At 41.9% G+C, this 21,583-nt stretch overlaps 1 protein-coding gene across 2 annotated transcripts in view; it reads left to right on the top strand.

Annotated features, from left to right (window-relative positions):
• The first annotated feature begins 3,177 nt into the window (after positions 1-3,177).
• runx1 (RUNX family transcription factor 1) overlaps positions 3,178-21,583 on the top strand; it is a 51,042-nt gene continuing 32,636 nt past the window's right edge. Inside the window, exons 1-2 of one of the 2 annotated variants that reach the window (XM_034612075.1) lie at positions 3,178-3,981; positions 5,280-5,378. The gene's annotated coding sequence lies outside the window, so the exon portion shown is untranslated. The remainder of the gene's footprint in view (positions 3,982-5,279; positions 5,379-21,583) is intronic. The other variant, XM_034612094.1, reaches the window with a different exon arrangement.

Genomic DNA, 21,583 nt, shown 5'->3' on the forward strand with positions numbered 1-21,583 from the left:
ATAGACCGAGGAGGCCTTTCTAACATTTACAGACAGCTGCACAGGAATCACACTCTTCATTTTTATGGAGCCAGCAGGCTTCGTCTCACTGATGCTCAAAGCACATGAGTGAGTCCAGTATTATGACTCAAAGTCTGGCCATGTAGGCAATTCATGTAGGCAGTCTGTTTTTATATGAGTGGCGGGCAACAAAGAAAGACTCCAGCTTTTGAATCCACTTGTTTTGGAGGTTTAGTTTGTTGACAAATTCAAAGGCCACTTCAACTTGTTGTATTTTAGCAGCTGGTAAGAACACACACAGCGACGTGGCCACACACACACTCACACACACACACACGAGAAGGGTCTAGACATGATGGGGTTTGATGTCGTGGGAGCTCTGTGGGGTGTAGAGGAGGATGAAGAGAGGGGAGGAGGGGGGGGGGGGGAGAGGTGGAGGAAAAGCAGAGGCAGCGAGATGGAAAAAGTGTAATAAAAAGAGGATAAGAAAAGAAAGGGTCTCCTTGTCTCGCTGTACTTTGTGTTTCCTTTCAGGTTTGTTCAAATGTCAGGAAGATCTGGAATATCTTTAAGGCTGTTAGTCACAGGAGTTATTGTTCACATTCCCCATAAAGTAAAACTATACAACCTGTTATATGTCATATGGTACAAAAACAACAGTTTCTCAGCCATGTTTTGCATTTTAGCACTGTCACCTCACGGCAAGACGGTACCCGGTTCGAATGGTATGGTTGTTTGTACTGCAATCCTCTTCACTGTGCCTTGGGTCCCATCTTGCGGTTGAGTGAAGCTCTTATTTTGTGTTGGGGGGCCTCACTCTTATTTCTCCAGCTCAACTGAGGTGGGAGTGCTAACTACAGTCCAGCTATGGGTCAGGTGGTAGAGAGGGTTGTGCACAAATCAGTAGGTCAGTGGTTTGACGTGCAATCTGAAGTGTCCTGGGGCAGGATACTTAAAACGAAATTATGCCAGTTTATAACAGTTTTTAACAGTTTATGAATAGATGTAGTATGCTCATCATTTCATGTTTGCACATTGTGTGATTTTTGAAGACAATCACGGTTAAATCTGTGTTTCTACCTGACAATGCTAGTCACCTGTTATAAGCATTTTGAGTCTATATGACTTCATGTTTACAACTCATTTTCAATAGTCTGGCATTAATGAACAAAACTGCAGGTTTAAAAGTGGCCTTAAAAAGTAGCCTGGTTAGTTCTGCAGGTTTTTGCTCATAAGTCAAATTATGGGACAATCTGAATCATTGAGCTGGATGAAAATTCTGAAGATCACTGAGGAGAACATGAATCTTTACATTGAATTGCATGACAATACATCTAATAGCCGTTGAGACATTTCCCTGAAAGCAATGTAACGGGTAATGGTTCTTCCTGTGGGGACCATGAATATCTCTAGGTCAGGACGTTTAGTCAAATCGCATTCCCGCCTTGAACAGGCTGTGTAACAGAGGCTACTGGTAGCTGTCTATGTCAGTGTCTGACCCTATTATGGCCCAGGAAGTTGCAGCTGGAGGTCATGTTGTGTCTGTAAGAGGTCAGAGGTCCACGGGTGACCAGTCTCCCACTGCGCTCTCTCAGGACACACAGTAGGACATCTTCTAGTGTGTTTACCAACCCGGCCCTCAAGTATCTTGTGTCCTGACGGTTTGGGTACCTGATCCTGATCTGATTGGCTGAGCACGCGTCTATGCTGCATAAGGAAGGAAAATCTCTTTTAAAAAAAAAGAAAGCACTTTTTCTAGATTCCGTTCTTTTTTGATCTTAAGTGCAAAACAACTTAACAAAGAACACGTGTACATATGGGTGTCACCAAAGTAAAAAAAAAAAAACGAACCCTTTCATGAAGTGTTTTTGTGGTTTCACAGTAAATAGTGAGTGTGTAGGCTGCTTTTAGGGTCAGGGTGTGTCAGAAACTTAAACCTGCTGAGGTGGGGCAGCAGCTGTCCTGACATTGTCTGTGTGAGTGGGTTGAGGTGGCAGAGGTGGAGTTAAGGTGAGGTAGAAGTGTGTCAGTGCAGGTGCTCGGGCGTTAAGAGGCGTGAACTTGAGGGTCAAGTTGCTTGTGGGCGTGTGTCTGTTTGTATCTGCCTTTCCACTTCATTAACCTTCCACTGGAAAGGCTGATCACAGATACTTAACAAGCAGATGTTTAACAATCGCATTGGCCGAGCAGAATTCTTAGCTATTCCTCTATAATATGTTTTAAATGGCAAAAAACAATGCCCAGCATTTAACGGGGACTTTGTTCAGATCATAGACTGTTAAAGATGATGTTGTTTATACCTACCTACCTCAGAGGTCTAAGAACCATTTCGACTGATAGGGTTTTTTTGCGGTCTGGCAGTTTGCACATTCCCTACACTCAAATCGGAGTAAGAGAGTGGCATACAAGCTAAGACAGCTAGCAAGTGGCCAACGTGGTTATCAAATTCATCAAATCATATCAAATTGTATGGCTAACTTACCAAAGTAAATCTCTATTCAAATGGGTTAAGACTAGTGAGTCTACGACTTGCACAGCCCAACGTCACTTCTCTTCCGACAATGTCCTCTTTGGTTTCTTCGGTTGCTCTGCCACGATTTCCGCACCAAAATCCCGAGGCAGTTGTCTCTTATAGCTAGCTGCTGGCTCTGGCTCTGGTTGTTGGCGTGTGACATATGCTGTGAAGCAGGTTGTAACTACATAGTGCAGATCCAGGCATCCAAATGATTTTGAAGCTGTTATTTTAGGGTATAAGAAAGACCTAGTGTTTCTTTAAACAAACCGGTTTGTTTGAGTCGGACCTACACCACCTTTTTTGTCAAACTAAAGTTTTAGTCTGTTGATTCCAGAGGCAACTTTCACGCCAGTCACTATAATTCAAATTAAACTCAAAAGTCTGTAGGTTCCGACCAAACAAGGTTGAAAATGGTTGTAAATGCACCCTTAAACTATAAACACTCAATAACACACTAACACACTATAGGAGCCTATCAAAAAATCTAGGCAATGGATTCGGACGACAACGTTAAAAACTTTCTCCAGAAATAGGAAATAACTTTGTTCCAAAAAGTCGTAGAAAATACAAACTGTTTACATTTACAAATACCAGAAAATACGTTCCGTAAATAATAATCAAACAAATCAAAAACTTTAATAAACGTGGGAGACTGAAAAAGGACTTTTACTAATAGTATATTAACAATGTCATGCTCTCATGTCATGGTCTCTCTTTCTCCCTCTCTAAAACACACACAGACACACAAACACACACGCACACAAACCGTACACACTAGAGGTCAAAGGTGCTTAACAGCCTGACCACCAAGCCTCACTGCTGCAGGAGTGAGTAGAGGTGGTTCGCTCGCCCTCTGTAACCCTTGCTGCACACACACTCACAAACACACACACAAACCACAAACGCACTTTTAGGCGCTCAGAAGCACACACCGCAACGACCTCACCCTCTTTTTTGCTCGCTCTAACCACAGCTACTTCCTTAGTGAAAACTGTTGGCTGAGGGGGGCAGGTGGTTAGCTTGATTATACACACACAAACACACACAACACACACACACACGCCAAAGCCACAATGCTGGATTAATAGAAACCAAACTAGGTGGCTCGTGATGTCGACAGAAAGACTCTCTCTGGTCAGTAACATTAAATGTGAAGGGAGAGAGTCAACTCCGAAGACAAAAAGTCGTCAGCAAGGGGATTTGGAGAACCACAAACCAAAACAAGAGAGAGAGAGGCAGTCATGAAGCGCACTGAGAGATAAAGGAAGATGCGTGTGGCCACAGAAAGAGCGGAAGCAGAAAATAACTGTGAATAGTGAACAGGGCAGAGAAAGACACCACAAGCAGAGAAAGACAGTAAGACAATGAAAGAGGTTTGTGGATTTATCTAAGACAGTGGTCGACTGGAGAAATCACAGAGATCTTTGACAGCGACCTCTGTCCAGGACTGGGACACCGCTGCTGGGGTAAGAATACCACAACCACACATCCCTCACCTTCAGTATTTATGTTTAAACATGTACTTTGCAAACTATTTGTAGTATTTAAACTTTTACTGCTTTCATGACAAGGTTTAACATTAAAAATCGAAAGCACAGAAACAGAAATGTAACCCACATTCAGTTCTATGTGATTCACACTGTTAAATCATCAAATTCAGTCAGACACTGGTGTGTTCACTGTAAATAAACGGACCATGAGAAGCGGAGGCATCCTTTCCCTCACTCATTCATTCCTTCCTGCCAACGGCCATTCTCAAAACATCTACTACATTGGCTCAACATTTTGTGCACAGTTCCCTCCAAATTTTCCCCCCCAGGGGACTCGCAGTGTTTTCGGAGAACTAGAGTCAAGTTGAACTGTGAGCAACCGCGTCAAACTGAAATGTTATCAGTTTGTGCGCCAGGAAACATTGAACATTTCCAACAATCGTGAATTTGGTCTATTTCTCAATGGACGCAGCTTCTGGGTGGGTATTCCCCGTGCCAGTTAAACCCTTGCTTGTTCAGACAGCCAACTCAAACAGCCCTGCTCCAATCATGTGACACACCTCATTCTCCACAATCCTCTGTAATACACACACATTTTTGGCAGCCAATTTAAATTGCAAAAAAAATTCCCATCACTCCCTTTGCTTGCCCCTCGCTGCTGCTGCTGTGTCAGCATTGCTGCAGGTTGAGTAAGTCCCTCCACCACCCCAGCATCCACCATCCACCCTCCGCCTGGGGGGGGGGGGAGGGGGGGTCATAAATATTTGCTCATCACTGCATTATATCCATCGAATCATTTATTGGGGATTGATGAAGTCGGAGCCTAGATGCCAAACACTAACTATGTTCTGCTGCTGCAATAAACATTTCAAATGTGAGTTGTCTGATTGAACTCACACTACTTCAACTATTCATTAGCACTGCACCTCAGGTCACTGGCATTTTCCAAACCTCAAAAAGCATGCACAGGAAATAACCTTATTATTCTGTGACAATGACACACTATCTAGGTGATTAGAAAATATCGTACATGATATATTTATATTGTTTATTTCTTGCTATATATGCATATAAGTAGATATAGTTGTACTTTGGTGTGAGTCGTAAACTATATGATTCCCTAATCAATGCTTATTAACGCCATTGAGAATCAGATGAGCTATATCTACATGCATTCTTTCACACACACACACGCACACACACATATGTTGACGTTATCCTCCTGTGTGTGTTTGTGTTGACTATGTGCATGTATTCTTTAAATTAATTTACAGATCAAAAGAAGGGCGGAGAGGAAGAGATATTGAAAAAAATGTATTAATGGCATCGTATCTTTGAGTCTCTGACCTCCTATCAGTCAGCTTTTGTACGAGGTAAGTTCATTTTATTCTCGCTCTGTGCGTGTGTGTGTGTGTGTGGATGCAACTGTGTGTTTTTGCTGCTTTATTCAGTCCTGTGGGTTGATAAAATGATTTCTATATTATTTTAAGGGGATCCCATGAATTTAGGATTTGGAGTGGGTTATACGTACACTCAAATCATAGCCTCTATCCATATGTGTTAATTATGGGGGGAAACACAAAGTTAGTGAGATGTATGTTATGTGATAGAAATACCTTGGGGGGCAGAGGTAGGGCGAGAAAGGGAGAAGGAGAGAGAAAGAGTGCTCAGTGCATGATGGGAGTTCTTAGGCCTATCGCAGCCAATCCTAAATACAAGCTTTATCAAAAAGGAACATTTTAAGTTCAGCCTTAAATGTAAATATGGTGTCTGCCTCCCCAACTGGGAGCTGGTTCTACAGGAGAGGAGTCTGGGAGCTGAACCGACCTCCCTTCCTTACAGACTCTAGGAACCACCAGCGATCTATTGGGATAATATGGTGCTATGAGCTACTTCCCTGATTCTAACAAAGTCAACCATAACCCTCTCGATTACCTGCTGCTTTTTTTTGGGAAGCAGGGGAGGGAGGGTCAGAAGTTCAGTGGTTTGATCCCAATTCTGCATGCCCAAGTGTCCTTGAGCAAGATACTGAACCCAAACCTGTGCCGTTCTTATAGAAAAAGTGCTGTTAAATGGAAAAAAAAAAAAAAACTGCACTGTAAAGCAGTGTGAGTGTTCCTCAAGACTACAGAAGCGCAATATAAATACATACCATTAACCTTTTTACCCCCACCTCCCTCACGGCCCCCCCCCAGCTAATAAGGGAGGCTGACAGGAGGAAGGAGAGTGAGGAATGTAGCAGGCATTCCTTCCTGGTTCATCAACCAGCAGCTGGGTGAATGACTACACACGTCTGCTTCATTTTCCCAGCACTGGCTGTCTCTGTGTTACTCAACCAACAGCCCACATCTTCTGATGATTAGTCGTCTGCTGAGCTTGTTTGCCATTACTGACTGATGTGTTACACAAACACACATCTAACTATGTTTTTAGTGTGAATAAGCACATCAACACATAAGCACATAAGCTGTTTTCGGACACAACCTCCGGAGGATTTCCGGATAATTGGGTCTGGACTTTCTCCGGAGTTTAACTTTGTTAGATGAACGACACAGCAGGAGATTCTCCGCTGAGATGTGTTCACAACACAGAAATGTCAGGTGTCAGGTGCAGCAGGCGGGGACAGGATGTAACATATTAATTCCGCTGTGGAGATTGTGTGTTTTTGTTTACCACACAGTGAGACTGGCATTGGACCTTATCACCAAAAGCAATCTAGACATCTTCATCTGTGTCTGCTACGTCGGTGCCTCTGCTTTTCATCCGAAGCAATTTGTTTTCTCTGAGTTTTTTTTTCATTTTTGCATCTGTCGCATGTTAGAAATGTCATCAACACACCCACCCGCTCGCTCCCTGTGAATCCTGCGGAGCATCTCCTGCTGTGTTCTCACGTCGCGTCCTTTGGACATTTGGACATGTCCGGAAGCTCTCACTCGGAGACTTGCGCTCACTCATACACCTCCACCAGAGAATGTGCGGAGGATCTCCTGAGTTCAGTGCATGTCGGAAATCAGCTTTACTGTTATTACCGACTTGTACGTGGAAACCTGAAGTGGTGTCCATGGGGACTATTGCATCAGGGGCACAGGAGGAACTCTAATGAAGTCAAAGTTCCGTACATCTGTATTTTCAAAGAGGAGCTGAGAAAGAAGGTCTTCAGTGCATGCTGCTTTCAGGATGATAGAAAACAATATAGCTTTTGTGTCATTACCACTCTTGAGGAGGAGCAAGTGAAATAATAGATGATTTAGTTTGAGTTTGCCATTATTGATCAAACGCTGAATGGATCAATGTGATTTAATACATTTACACTTGATCAATGTGACTTGTGAAAGGTGTCACTTGCAGGATGAACCCACAGAGGATTATTAATAGCTCTGCGATGTACCTCAGCTCTGCAGAGCTTTAGAGCCCCTCTTGGCTCATTGTTTTGGTTTCCCAGTCTACAAACATCGTCTTCATTTTCTTCTTTTCGTGATAATCCCAGTGCACAGTCTCCTTAACAACAAAGAAGTACAGACGCAGCATGGTGGAGCATTTGACAGCTAAAGCTAACTCCAAATTGGAGTCAGCTTCTTCTGGTGCAGTATCAAGTATCAAGAAAAACTAATACAAAACAAAAATAAATACTGAAATACAGTTTTGTTCAATAAGAAGTTAGCCAGCAGACTATCACTTCATGCAGACAATGTGTTTCCTATAATTCCAGGTACCTATACGAAAATGCACAACAAGGCATCCATACATGGGGAAATCAAAGTGTCCACATCTTAACGTATTGATTATATTACAGTGAACATGGACAGCGCTGTAATATGAGAAATGTTGGATTCATCTACGATTTGATAATAATCTCCTTTGAGATCTTTTAGCTGTTGAATTGAATTAATATCATTACAGCAGTGGTTGATACAATAGAGAGTCTGAAAGGATGCATTTCCTGAAATCTGATGTTGTGCTGCACGTCTCCAGCGGTGGTTGCCTTTGCAGCGGAAATTCTCAAGAACACTTTGTGACTGCTACTCTGTGTGTGTGTGTGGGTGTTAGTGTGTGTGTGAGAGAGAGAGAGAGAGAGAGAAAGAGAGAGAGAGAGAGAGAGTTTCCTGTCAATTCTTGGTTCAGCACTTCAAACAGTTTGCACAGAAAAGTGCACTTTTTCACACTTCTGACATCACGGTTTGCATTTGCACAGCCTCCTACATCAGCAGTGCCATCACACATAACTCTGTGCGATTCCGTTAGAACACATGCACAATACGTGCATTTTGCTAAACCAGGTCACTGGTGAAACGCTGATAGGACAAAGTCGCAGTTCGTGAAAGAAATGTAAAAGTACTTGTGATACCGTGTACTTTTTACTGTTACGGAAAATCATTCACTATCAAATGGCAGCAAGACACCTAAAACTGATGGCGATGAAATGGACAAACATTTTTACAATAAATCCAAGTTACTCAGTTTATGTTTTAAGGAAAAGTTTAGGTGAAATTGCAAAAAAGGACTCGCTCTGATTCTACTTCCATGTAGGGACTCTTGAATGTCTACCTGCATTCCTTTTTCCAGCCTATTGGACAAGTCCGAGCCACAGTGTGTTCAGGCCGTCGACGGCATCATCACATGTTGCTGCTGTTTCTATAAATGGAATTTTTGTTGCTGACACAAAAGCTCCTCACACTCAGATGGCAGTTTAAGAGCGAGAGTTGTAGCTCCATTAGATATTACTGATGGGTTGCTGCTGTATTTTCTTCTCACACAGACCGGACAGAATATCACACTAAGTGTACTACGAAGCAACTTCAACTTATCCAGGATATGCTTTCAGATGCGATGTTCTGAGAACCCGTACTACTAAACTGGTTATCAACCACCTCAGTTAACCCTGGGGTTTCATTCATGCGGAGGAGGCGGAGTTGTTAATTATGAGCAACATCATAAGAACCATTAATACAGTTCTGAGTATGACAGGACAAGAAACTAAAAGCGAAAGTAGAAAATATAAATAAAAAGGATAGGACATTTGAACATTTAAGCATACAATTAAAGCTAAAACGTAAATAAGCTATGGACTTTCACCAAGGTTATTACTGAATTTTGTTGTCTAACGATGGGAGACTTGAACCTGACGTTATCCTGATAACCACAAATCCTGATAACCACAGACTCAGAGATCACTATCATGACAACAGAGTTTTTGTGTCGTCGAAAGTTCAAAGTGGAATAAGGCACAAACATTCAGGTTTTACAATGCAACTGTTTCCTAATGATGTCTTTTCATCCCAGTATTCCCATCAGCCTCAGCCGTTTCCTGTTGAGCTCTAAGTGGCACATGTTAGCATGCTAACATTAATTAAAGGTGAGCATAAGTGGACTGCATTGATATCTCTCTAGTATTTGGCATTCAGTAGGCCTACCTTCCTCTGCAGTGCTGTAACTGTCTACGCCGCACATGCTAAGAGACATCAGATCACGTGTTTCCCTCCTGCGTGTAGTTGGTACATGGTTGCCACATGCACACATCATATGAAGTTCGACGCTTGCCTTAAACGGGTGCATTGCTTTCCCCTGTCAGTCACTGGGATGTGCCAGACGTGACAGATTTTGTGGGTTTGCAGTTCACTCCATGTGTGTGTATGGGTGTGTATGTGTGTTTAATGTTGTTCTGATACAGACAGGATGAAACAGGACAGTTTACTGCTACTGCGATTGGTTTAAAAAAATGTGTGTCACTGTATCAGATATGATTTTATGAATATGTGTCTCAGAGTCCACATCAAGATCTGATTGCTGCTTTGTGTGAACTTTGTTTCCTCATTAGCTACATGTAATTCTATAATCTATGATTCTCTGAAAGCAAATTGAGGTTTTCCCTTCTCCATCGCTTCACTCCCCTCCTTCTACATCGGCCCAACTCTTTCCTCCAGCCTCTCCATCCTCCCTCCTCACCTCACCTCCTCCCTCTTTTCCCCATCCCTCCTTTCCCAGTCTATATATCTCAGACGTTTGTCTGAAAAAACGAGAGCCACTTCAAGTTGTTTTTCTACGTTTCCAAAACGTGAGCGTTGAAGTTGCATTGTTCCCTCCCTACGCTTCATATATCAATGTGCTTTGAAGCTTGTTTTTGTGGTTTCTCTGTCATTCTTAATTTACACCACTCATCACATCGAAACCCATCGTACCCGCCTGCTCCACCAACCACTTTCCACTTGTCCACATTGTTCGCCCTTGCTCGGCCACATTGTACGTGCCTGTCCAGAGCTGATTCTGGTTATCTGGAGGCTACACCTGTTATGAGTGTGTGTGTGCGTAGTGTGTGCATGTGTGTGTGTGTGAGAGAGTTGCACAGAGGCAGAAAGTGTGAGTGTTATCAGTAGGAGGCAAAGTTTAACAGAGGAAACTCTACAGGTCTGCTTCAGGCTGATTTTAAAAGAGGTGATGCTGACTCTCAGCGTGTCCCCGCGTTCAGACATCACTCACATGTCAGCGGAGCAGAGACATAATGAACTTTCTCACATCCATAACTTATTGCACTGTCAAAGCACACTTGTAAACTAGGAGTGCCAGTATTAGGCCACTTCCATCCAGGGCAGCACTATTCTCACATATCGAGCTCATACTGGACTCTAATTTAAACTGTCCTCTGGTTTTTTTCTGCGTGCGCAAACTCAGGAATGATGGATAAGATCCAGTTTGACCATAAAATGTACAGAATCATATTGTTTGAGACACAAATAAAAATAAAATTATTGAAATGGTTAAGCCATTGTTTTATTGAAGTTTCAATTGAACACAGAATAAATTAATTTGATAAAAAATGCAATGATAACACAATAATACAATACATTAATACATTTCATCATATTCATTAGTTTGTTAAATGCTTCGGCTCTTTCTTATTGGTGACACTTTAATTGCTCAGTTATATCATTAATCTATTCTCATGAGTGTTTTTTTTATGACATAATAGAATAATCTATTATCACTTACCTGTCTAAAACTTTTTTCCCTTAACTTATTATTATTATCAGTATTATATTATTATTTTTTTGTGTATATGTGCCCTCTGGTTGTTGCATGTAGATATAGTGAATTGACAGAGTTTTGAAAATAAAATACAGAAATAAACCTTGTTCAAATAATATAGTCTGATCTTACCATCCCATTGATTCATTATGTTGATTTTCAAAGGAAATAACATATTCTGATGCTACTGGTTGTCAGTGGTATTTTAGGTCACTGTGTTGCGAGTGACATAATGTTTAGTTGTTGATTTGGAAAAATAATCTGGTTGCATATTAGTGCAATTCTGGAGAGTAATGGCTGTGCTGATGAGGTGAACTCAGTGTCAGGAAATGTTTGCAACCAAAAGAAGTGAAAAAAAGAATGCATTAATTATAACCACATATGCTTTTGTGCAGCATCTTGCCAGTTAGAATAAAAAAGTGCACAAAAAGTGTGCTGTTTACTCAATCCTGCTTAACTAACCGAAGCTGTTTCACTATTTCAAAATGTCTGTTGGCTACGTGTGTGTGTATGTGTGTGTGTTTGTGTGTGTGTGTGTGTGCGTGTGTGCGTGTGTGTGTGTGTGTGTGTGTGTGTGTGTGTGCGAGTGCTATAACAGACCGAGAAGATAATGAAGGAAGAAGGAAGCGAGGAGGATGCGTGCGACAGAGCGACCGTTAAAAAGACAAGCCCTCTCTCACACACACACACACACACACACACACACACACCCACCCACACACACACACACAGCAGCAGAGCAATACTGTTGCTTCATATAGACTACAGGGTTCAGTGGAACGTTAAAGGTGCAGCGACGCTCTCGTAATAATGAAACCCAGCCTAATTAGTCCTTCAGAGAATGAGTGCTAGCTGCGCTCACAGTTGATGCAGTCCTCTTTCTGTGCCAACACTTCAAACACAAGCAGGAGACTATATCAGAGTTAGTTGCTGTGCGCTCTAATGTCATCACTTCTAAGCAGAAGGCAGGAGATAACGTTATCTCGGAGCTTAAGCAGGATAACAGCTGCATAGATATGGCAGATCTATCCATCCATTATCTATACTGCTTATCCATTGAGGAGTTGCGGGGGCTGGAGCCGATCCCAGCTGACACCGGCCGATTGGCGGGGTGCACCCTGGAAACCACCGATATAGTAGATGTTCAATGCAAATACTTTATTTCTTGTGATTTAACTGTATAAACAGTAGATGAATTGTTAGGGAGAGAGGTGGTATCCAGTTTTGCATTCACAGTGTATTGGTTAGCCAGTCTGGTAAACCACACACGCCACTACTCTATCTCTGTGTCATGCACCCACACGGAGAGAGAGAGAGAGAGAGAGAGAGAGAGAGAGAGAGTCCAGTCTACCCTCTCTTGTGGTTATATATTGTAAAACTCTGCTTGGTTTGTGGCTGTGGCTTTGGTGTGTGTGTGTGTGTGTACGTGTGTGTGCATGAGTGTGTGTTTACGTTCAAAAAATAAAACGAGTTGGAGAAAAACAACAGTGTGGGCAGAGATGAAAATGGTTTGTCTGATTGGCGGATAGACAATGTGAGGTCAAAGTTTACCCCTGTATTGTGGGATAGCGTGAAGTGCCTCAAACATGTACTTAATAAATTAGATCTCACACAGAGTATAAAGGATTGGTCAACCACCCAACAGGGTTAGGGAAATGGTCAAAACTAATTAAATACAGGCAACACAATAAGCCTCTTTTACTCACAATAAATTTGTATTTTTACTCTGCAGTATTGCATCCTCCACCACATTGTGGGTCTCGGATCTTTCTCTTTTTCGAAATAATTCATGCATGTGGAGTTTAGATGGTTTCTGTTGTTGGACCTGTGCAGATTGCTACAGGAAACGAGTGTGATTTTGCAACAGTAAAGTGGAATCCTGCAGCGCACCTCCACAGGATGTATTCTGCTGAAGTGCAACAAAAAAAAAAAAAAAAAAATGAAACTGAAACCAGATGGGAGAACATTGACTAACTGCATGCCAAGTGTTTGTCAGATCAGCAGAGATGGCAAATTTTCTGAAACTGACAATTTGACAATCATACATTTGTACAATTCAACGAAGCAGGTGTTTTAGCGTGGCTTCCACGTTGCATTTAAAGGTCCAGTGTGTAAGATTTAGGTGAGAGGGATATTGGTAGAAATTGAATATAAAATAATCATTCTGTTTTTACGACGACGGAAGGCTATCACAGGTTCTCTTGCATGTTTGGAACGGGAGGGGGAGGTGAGGGGTATTCAGCTGCAACATGCAACGTCACCACTAGATGTCACTAAATTCTACACACTGAACCTTTTAAAAATATTCAGACTAATATTTTTGTACAGAAAAATGAAAAAAAGAAAACACCCCCATCCAACACCTTAACCTCAACAAATACATTTTACCTCACTACACTGAATGAAGAAGAAGAATATCATGAAGTTCAGAGTAATGCAACAGGGAGATTTAGGTGCCGAAATGCATGATTTAGATTGATACATTTAAATCCAGTAAAAAAAAAAAAAAAGAAATACCATAAAACGGGAAAATTATTCCAATGATGTACCAGAGTAGAGTCCTGCCATTTGTTTCCCACACACAGCTTTCACGAAGATAGAAATGTGTTTTCCAGTATGCTGCTAATGTTGGGAAGTCAGTGAGACAGACGGAAAAAGGGGATAGATGAAGGAGAGGAAGGACTTAGGAGAAATTAGCACTGTTGTCTTACCAGAAGCCCCTCCTTCTCCATTCAGTTTACTCTGCAGCTATTTTATCAATGGGTCACTGTGCGTGTTGCACAGCAGAGGTGACAAGTCTGATTGGTCACTTTTCCCCCATGTTTATCCTCCTGTGATCAGCTGTCCCTACTGGGAAAAGGGCTGGGAAGCAAATCCCCTTTCCAACAGAAACAACAGTTATTAAACAATACGTTCATGAAGGGATTTTACACATGATTTGAATTTAAAGACAGTTCAATCAAATATATGACTAAACAGCCACGTAATAGATTTGCAGGATCTTTTTTAAATAAAATAAAATCAGAAAAGGAAAGGAAAAGGAAAATCAATACAACATGACCAGTGCCCTTTCTAAACCTGCTTGTTAAGTGTCAATGCTCCAGAGCCACTTTATTCCCATAGTCAATATTTGTCGTAAAATGAATTTGCTTCATTATTGTTTACGTGTGTGGCTCCTATATAAGTTTGAATCGTTTTTTTGAACTGCTGTTATTTTTTCATAGGGATGTATTACATATGTATTACATATGGGCCAGTGTGTCAGTGACATGGTCACTATGAATTTGTTTCGTTTTAATTATTACAACTTTACTCAGAGGCTAGAGCTAACAAATGATGACGGAATAAGAAAGCTGCTTTCAAGAAAGAGGAAGTAAGCGGCCACTGGTAACCAATGGGATGAAGTAAGAGATGTCTTAACATCCTAATATCGGTTTTTCCATCTTAACCACTTCACATGAACAAGCTGGGTAAAATTCTTGGTAATCTGCCCATCTGGTTATGATGCATATTGTCTGATGTTTTTTCATGAGAGATTCAGTGAATGTCACAACAATCTGCGGTTGCATGTTCAATTTTGTGCACAAGGGGAAATGTGGCGCTGGAGGAAAGGGCAGGGAGTCACCACAATAATCAGGACTCATCTTCTGGGGACCATGAATATCCTCAGCAAACCTCTGGCCAGAAGCGACTACATCATACAAACCTTCTCATACTTGTGTCTTTTTGGAGGCAAGTTTCCATCCCTGCAAATAGCTACATGGAAAAAAAAAAAAAACAGTTGGAAAGTAGATCTCAAAATTTACAACACTGCGTTTCCCTTGTACTCAACTGCAGATCAAAGTGAGAGAATGTGTGTGAGTTTGTGCGTTAAACAGTAAGATTTTATACCAGAGTCTCACTGAGGAGCTGTCTGCTACAATCATTATGAATCAGCACTTTGGAGCCACACACACACACACACACACACACACACACACACACACACACACACACACACATAAAAGGTCTCATAAGGACTCAATTAAGTCTTTCGTTTTGTCTATTGTCTTGTTGAGATGTTTCCTTTAGCTTAAGTCTCTCAGTCTTGATTGTGTGTGTGTGTGTGTCTGTGTGTGTGTGTGTGTGTGTGTGTGTGTGTGTGTGTCCATTTGTCCAGCTGTGATCTCTGGCTCTCCCATTTTGAAGCATGGGAATGAGCACCAAATGCCTTCTATGGATTCATCTCCTACTTGTCTGTCTGTCTTTTTTGTCTTTACTACACACACACACACACACACACACACGCACACACAGTGGCTCCCATGTGGAGATCTGGCCACACATCACACAGCCCACGTCTTCTGTTTGATCTCTCCGCTGCAAAAAATACCAACACTCAGCTGGTGGTTTTATCTCGGATTCCCACACCGTCCCACTTTGTTTTACGACAGTGTTGGGAGAAACTATTTTTAAAAAAACGTGTCAATGGATAATCAGTTCTTGATTCATATTCATCATACATTCATAATGCGATGAGTAATTCACCATGAGCATTGCATTATTGACTGAACATAATAGAATCTATATTGTAATAAGTCCTGTAGTTTTTATTTTATGTGGACTAAAACGTTTAACATTTATCATTTTAAAGATAATGTTTCAGTGAATAATTAAATCAAAACTACATGTACAGAGAAACATAATTAATGCACGGAAACCTACTTAGACTTCATAGCCATCTGGGGGCCATTTTTGACCACTGGATTGCCAAGGAGGAGAAATATATAGTAATTAATTGCAGATGCCTGATCCACCTTTAAACATTACAGTTAGACCATGGGACGACACGCTGCTGAGGGCTCAAGTTCCTCGAACCAACTGTACAGTTTTGGATTTTTTGCTCGGCTTCATTGTTGTTGTTTTGTAGCTGTAGATTTTGTGGAAATGGAAAGTAAGTTAGTCATTTGTCCCCAGAGTTTGTCTGTCAGGCAAAACTTCTTCTCAGGCCCGGTGCAGATGTAACAGATTTACCAGGATCCTTTGTTTCCTGTCAGGGAACAGAAGCCTGTGAAAGACTGTTACCGGATTGCCTGCAAGATGTGTGCTAATAAGCATGTGCGGCTATTTTTAGGTATAAAGTGAAACCCCCTCCCCAGAGGTGGACATGTGTCAAACACTTCTTGTTCTATTCACTGGTTGCATTAGGACCCAATTCCCAGAGGATCAGATCATTTCGTGTGAATGCACCATTACTGTTTACAAAAGAAAGACATGGAAAGTATTTGGAAATTCTTTGATTTTGTTAAATCAGTGGTCTCCACATTTGAATTGGCTGCTCTGTAAGAGGTAGAGATGTGGATCCTATCAAATCAGAATGTTTTGCAGCTATCCAAATATATGAATATTAGGATACATGTGGTATCATGTCCTCCATGTACACATCGATTCGAGTGTGTCTGTAAAACCCCCTTTATGAATGTGGGATCAATTTTAAAACCTTAATCTTGTTTGTCTTTGGCATTAGAAGAGTGTCTGTTGGAGTTTCCATTTGTGTGTGTGTGTGTGTGTGTGTGTGTGTGTGTGTGTGTGTGTGTGTGTGTGTGTGGAGAACCACCAGCCAGGCCACAGACCCATAATAATGGTAAAGCTAAACCTTACCACAGTGTGCACCAAATCCACTATTAGCAGCCATGCGCAGCTAGTTCTGTCAATTCCAACCCTTCAGTGTGTGTGTGTGTGCGTGCGTGTGTGTATGTGGCAAGCACATGTTAAGATTGGCAGCCGAGATGGACTTTCAGAGACAAACCATCAACTTTATATTGTTATTATTTTATTTCAACATTATCATTTGTACCTAGAGACACAAACAAACACAAAATGACGACAACTTTACGTCGACATTGCTGGATTTTAAAGAATTATGTTGCGCGTCTGTATCTCCAGTCGCCCTCTTTGTTTCGCTACACTTCCCCGCTGACTTTAACCTCCTCCGAAGTTTCGCAAAGCCACCAACAGGAAACAGCCATCTGGCGATCGATGAAGCCGCTGATCATCCAGCGCTTTTTCGGTGTTCCCAGCCCATTTCGCTCCTGACCACACTGGTTCGCCTTCAGCCTTAATGGGCGAGATGGCGGGTGTGTGTTTGTGAAGTCTTTTGGGATGGGCGTCCTGTGTGAGGCAAGGCGAGGTCCCTTCAGTCCTGTGGTTAACGAAGAAGTCATGCAAAGAGTCATCTCGCCCTTTTTCTAACTCCTCCTCACCCTCTTTCCTCCCTCCATCCCCATTTGTCCCCACATTGTGGTTAACAAGTGAATGCAAAGAGTTGTCTTCATGTGTGTGTGTGTGTGGCCTGTACCCATTAGCACCCTTCTATTCTCTATTGTAAATTCCACCCAGCGATTACGCCTTCTGATTTATTCATTGGCTCATTTGGGACTGTATGCACCCCGTGTGGTTGGATTTAAGGTGTCTGATTGGCTGATTCCGCTGGCGCCTTCCACTTTGATGATCCATTTGTGTTTTCTAGAGTCTCCGACCTTACTTAGCATGCAAACGTGTCCGTACACACACAGACAGACAGACAGACACACACACAAAAACATACACACGCACACACACGCACACAACAGTTGCATGCGTGCAAACAAGACATAAAGTCACTGAAGCCTGAGGGGTGTTAATAGTTAATTAGTTGATTGGAAGTCTCATTCTCTGACTGTCAGAAACAATGTAGGCCAACAATCATTGATTTTTGGAGCAGTTTATAGTGACTGGTATAGAGGGTTATGTCTCCAGTAGGTGGATGTGAATAATGAACAGTTAAGAACTGGTCAAAGTGTAAGACCATCAGCCCCTGTTTTGAGGCAAAGGCTGATGCCGACCCAGTAGAATGGTGCTGGGAACAATGCTATGACGACATGATGATGTTTTAGTTTGCTTACTGTGTAAAACCAGTATAAGATGTTGGGAAATCTAAGTCAGAATTCACGAGTCAGTCTTTAGAGATAACAAAGGCTCTGTCTGCTCAAACCAAACATTAGGTCGGATACAATTTTGACTGTTGTTATAATTCATCCTCTGGGCTCAAGGCATGTGTGGACCAAATTTCACAGTAAACCACCCAATCAATTTAATTTGCTGTATAGACATCTGTACTTAGTTTTGGGCCAATCTACCAAGTAGATGTTGAGCCTATTAGTGTTCATAATCATGGCAGGAAGAAAACTCTGAGGATCACAATTTCACAAAGCCTGTGCACAGTGGATGTGATGAAACTGCACTTCCTGTTAACACTTCCTGAGAACAGCCTGCTGAGGTGGTTTGAGCATCTGATCAGGATGTTTCACCGGGGGCGTCTCAATGCTGTATCAGGTTATCACCTTAAGCACTGTGGACCACCAGGAAGGCGACCCAGTGGACTCATCCAACTAGTCATCCAACTCGAGCAGACCAAATTAAGGTTTATTTACCGGTTGAGGCAGATGGCCGCCCACATTGAGTTTGGTTCTGCTAGAGGTGTCTTCCAGTTAATGAGGACGTTTTTTCCCCTCCACAGTTGCCAAAGTGCTGCTCATTGTGGGAACTGTTGGGTTTCTCTATACATACATACACAAAATTGAAAATTGAATTCCTCTGAAAACACCTCGAAGAAAAGGGAGGACTAAAACGTGTCTACACAAAACTTCCCAGAGTTGAGTCTGTTACACAAGTATTGTGCAACGTTGTGGTCCTCTGGGAGAGACTGTCTGAAAAGATATGACATCTCCCACGTCTCTAAGAATGCCAGGTTTTTAGCCCACATTTGAGTCAGTTCCAAACAACACTTAATTTCTGATTAGCTCTGACCGTATATATAATGTTTGGCCCTTAGTGTGACATCTTTACACCCTTATACACAGGAAATCCTGTTGCTTCTAAATCCTCCAGCCACAGATAGTATCAAAGGCAATTACAGATGAAGGCCTCACTCTGCACTTACTCATACATAGGCTCTAATTTAGTTGAGTTAAACTAGACAACCAATATGAGGCTGAATATGATCTAAATATCAGGATCAGGAAGGAACTGTGTAGAGTTATATCCAGCTAGCAGCAGGGTTCAGGTTAAAGCCTTTGCACAATAATGGCCAGGCAAATAAACTGCTCAGAATAGTAAATAATTAAGAGTAATATTGACACGCCTGACTGTTCACATCAAGCGTAACACGATTCAGTTGTGTGTATCTGGTTCTTTTATTTTTGTCAACAGGAGTTGGGTCACCTGTTGCTTAATCTTTTGCATCAAGAAGACAACATCCTTTTTACAGACAAACACAGCTGTGAGCCACGGCTAGAGACAAACATTTTAACCCATCAAGACAGAAGGCGGCGAATAGAAACACACTTTAAAACCTCAGCGTTATTTCCCGTGTTTACATATTTCTCCGCCTCCAAAGCCGATACAGACATGGAATAAAAGTCTCAGATAGGTGGAATTTTGAGGCTTTCTTTGTAAATCGTTACATTTTCCCTAAACATTTTTTAAAAGCTGACACCTCATGCATGTCTGTTACCGACTGCGCCTTGTGGGGCAGCAGGAACATCGTCTGGGTCTGAATCTTCTACTGCTCTAATCTACTTCGCTGTAATCTACTTCAATATCACTCCCCTCAATTTTGACCATCAGCCACCGCTAAAACAGAACGTTTTTTTTGTGAGTCTGTATTTATCGTTTTACAGTACAGTTTACTGCCATTCACCCAGTCACACACACATTCATACAGTGCATCTATGGGCCAAAGACACTTTTCAGCATGAAGATGGGGAAGACTGGGAGGCCACGGCGGCGAAGAGCTCCAACAAACAAACAAACAACATTTCCCAGAATACATTTCACCTTTCCCACGAGCAGAATGTTCATCAGTCCTATGCCTTGAAAGCGATGACATTGTGAATGGGGCTCTAAAGGGAAAAGCATGCAGGCATCACACCTATTCTTAATGTAATAATAATAATAATAATAATAATAATAATAATAATAATTCTTCTACTACTACAGCTTCAAGATGCTTCCCATCTCACATTCTGATTGATTCAGATTCACGTGTACATGTCGGAAGGGAAACCGAGGAAAAATCAACCTGGGTCCGAAAAAAAACATGAAGGTGAAATAACATTACCTATTTGAAAGTTTGCCTTGACTGGATATAGGTTTGAAAACTAATAACATGCATATTAACATGTAAATTAATAGCACGAAAACACTTCTTGCGTGCAAAAGCCTTTATAGTGGAGGGGAAACATCAGAACCTGTATCCCTTGGACAATTTGGGCAACATTTTTCATAGACTTTACCACTGGACAAAATATATATATACGTGTATATAAAAGAAAACATGCTGTCAGTAAAAATGTGGGACTTTGCAGAATCAATCAATATTGCTGGTTCTTTATCTGGGATGTGGCTATGGGACTGTCCCTGTCTATTTAAAGGCCTCATTATCTAGCAAGTGAACCAAGCGCTTCTGCCGTGATGAAGTCAGACGAGATGAGATGTGTCAGGATCTGTCGGATTCAGCTCAGCGTGTGAGTCTAATGCGTTTCATGAGTTGTTTCGGGTGGTGGGTAAAAAACTAAAAACCTGTTTTGCTGCGCTGGATGGATCAACTTGGTCATTTCAACAAAGCAACTCTGTTTTCCTCCCTGTGATAACTTCTCGTTTCTTTTATCAATACTGGAAACATACGTTGCCGATGATTTACTGACACATCTTTCTGTTTTTACTTATCAGACTGTTCACTTGGAGTAAAAAGTAACTTTTCCCCTCCTGCAAAACACGAGTGCTGCATTTGGAAGAGTGTTTTTGAAAAGCTCCAGTTTGATGAGAAGCGAGCGCCAAGATGGAGAGAAAAGTGTTTTCACATTCACTCGGCCTTAGAATCCTGACAGATGCGTCACACTAACAGTTCAGTCTCATACGGACGTCTCAGACACAGAGGGCGCAGCAGTGGACTGTCCGGCCTGCAGTGTGTGTGTGTGTGTGTGTGTGTGTGTTTGTCCTTTTCGTGTGTGTGAGTTAAGAACTTCTGCTCTAATGCATCTGCTCAGCCATTCAAACTGCACTAAACGCAGCCTGAGGCACTTCTCCCTTCCTCTCTCTAACTGTCTCTCTGTCTCATCCCGTCTCTCTCTGTCTCCGTCAGGCACACACTGTCTCACTTTTCCATTTCTGTCCTCTTCCATTTTATTTCCATTTCCACGTTGAAAGAATGAACATTTTACGAACTTTGACTGAGTGCATGATTGAATAGGTAAACCTCTCTCTCTCTCTCTCTCTCTCTCTCTCTCTCTCTCTCTCTCTCTCTCTCTCTCCCCTTCATTTCTTGTGTCAGAAAATCAATTTTTAGTTTAGCAAGGATAAAGCCAGTCTTCTCTCATCGCAGAGGCCGACTGAATAATTCAGCACACACACACATGCACACAGACACGCACACGCACGCACACACACATACACAAATTCCTCTTTTGCGCATTAAAAGCAATTTTCTTTACTGACATTTCTTGTATTCTGTTTTACTGTCTGATGTAACAACTATGCT

Source organism: Hippoglossus hippoglossus, chromosome 2, assembly GCF_009819705.1.
Source record: "Hippoglossus hippoglossus isolate fHipHip1 chromosome 2, fHipHip1.pri, whole genome shotgun sequence".
NCBI classification, from domain to species: domain Eukaryota; kingdom Metazoa; phylum Chordata; class Actinopteri; order Pleuronectiformes; family Pleuronectidae; genus Hippoglossus; species Hippoglossus hippoglossus.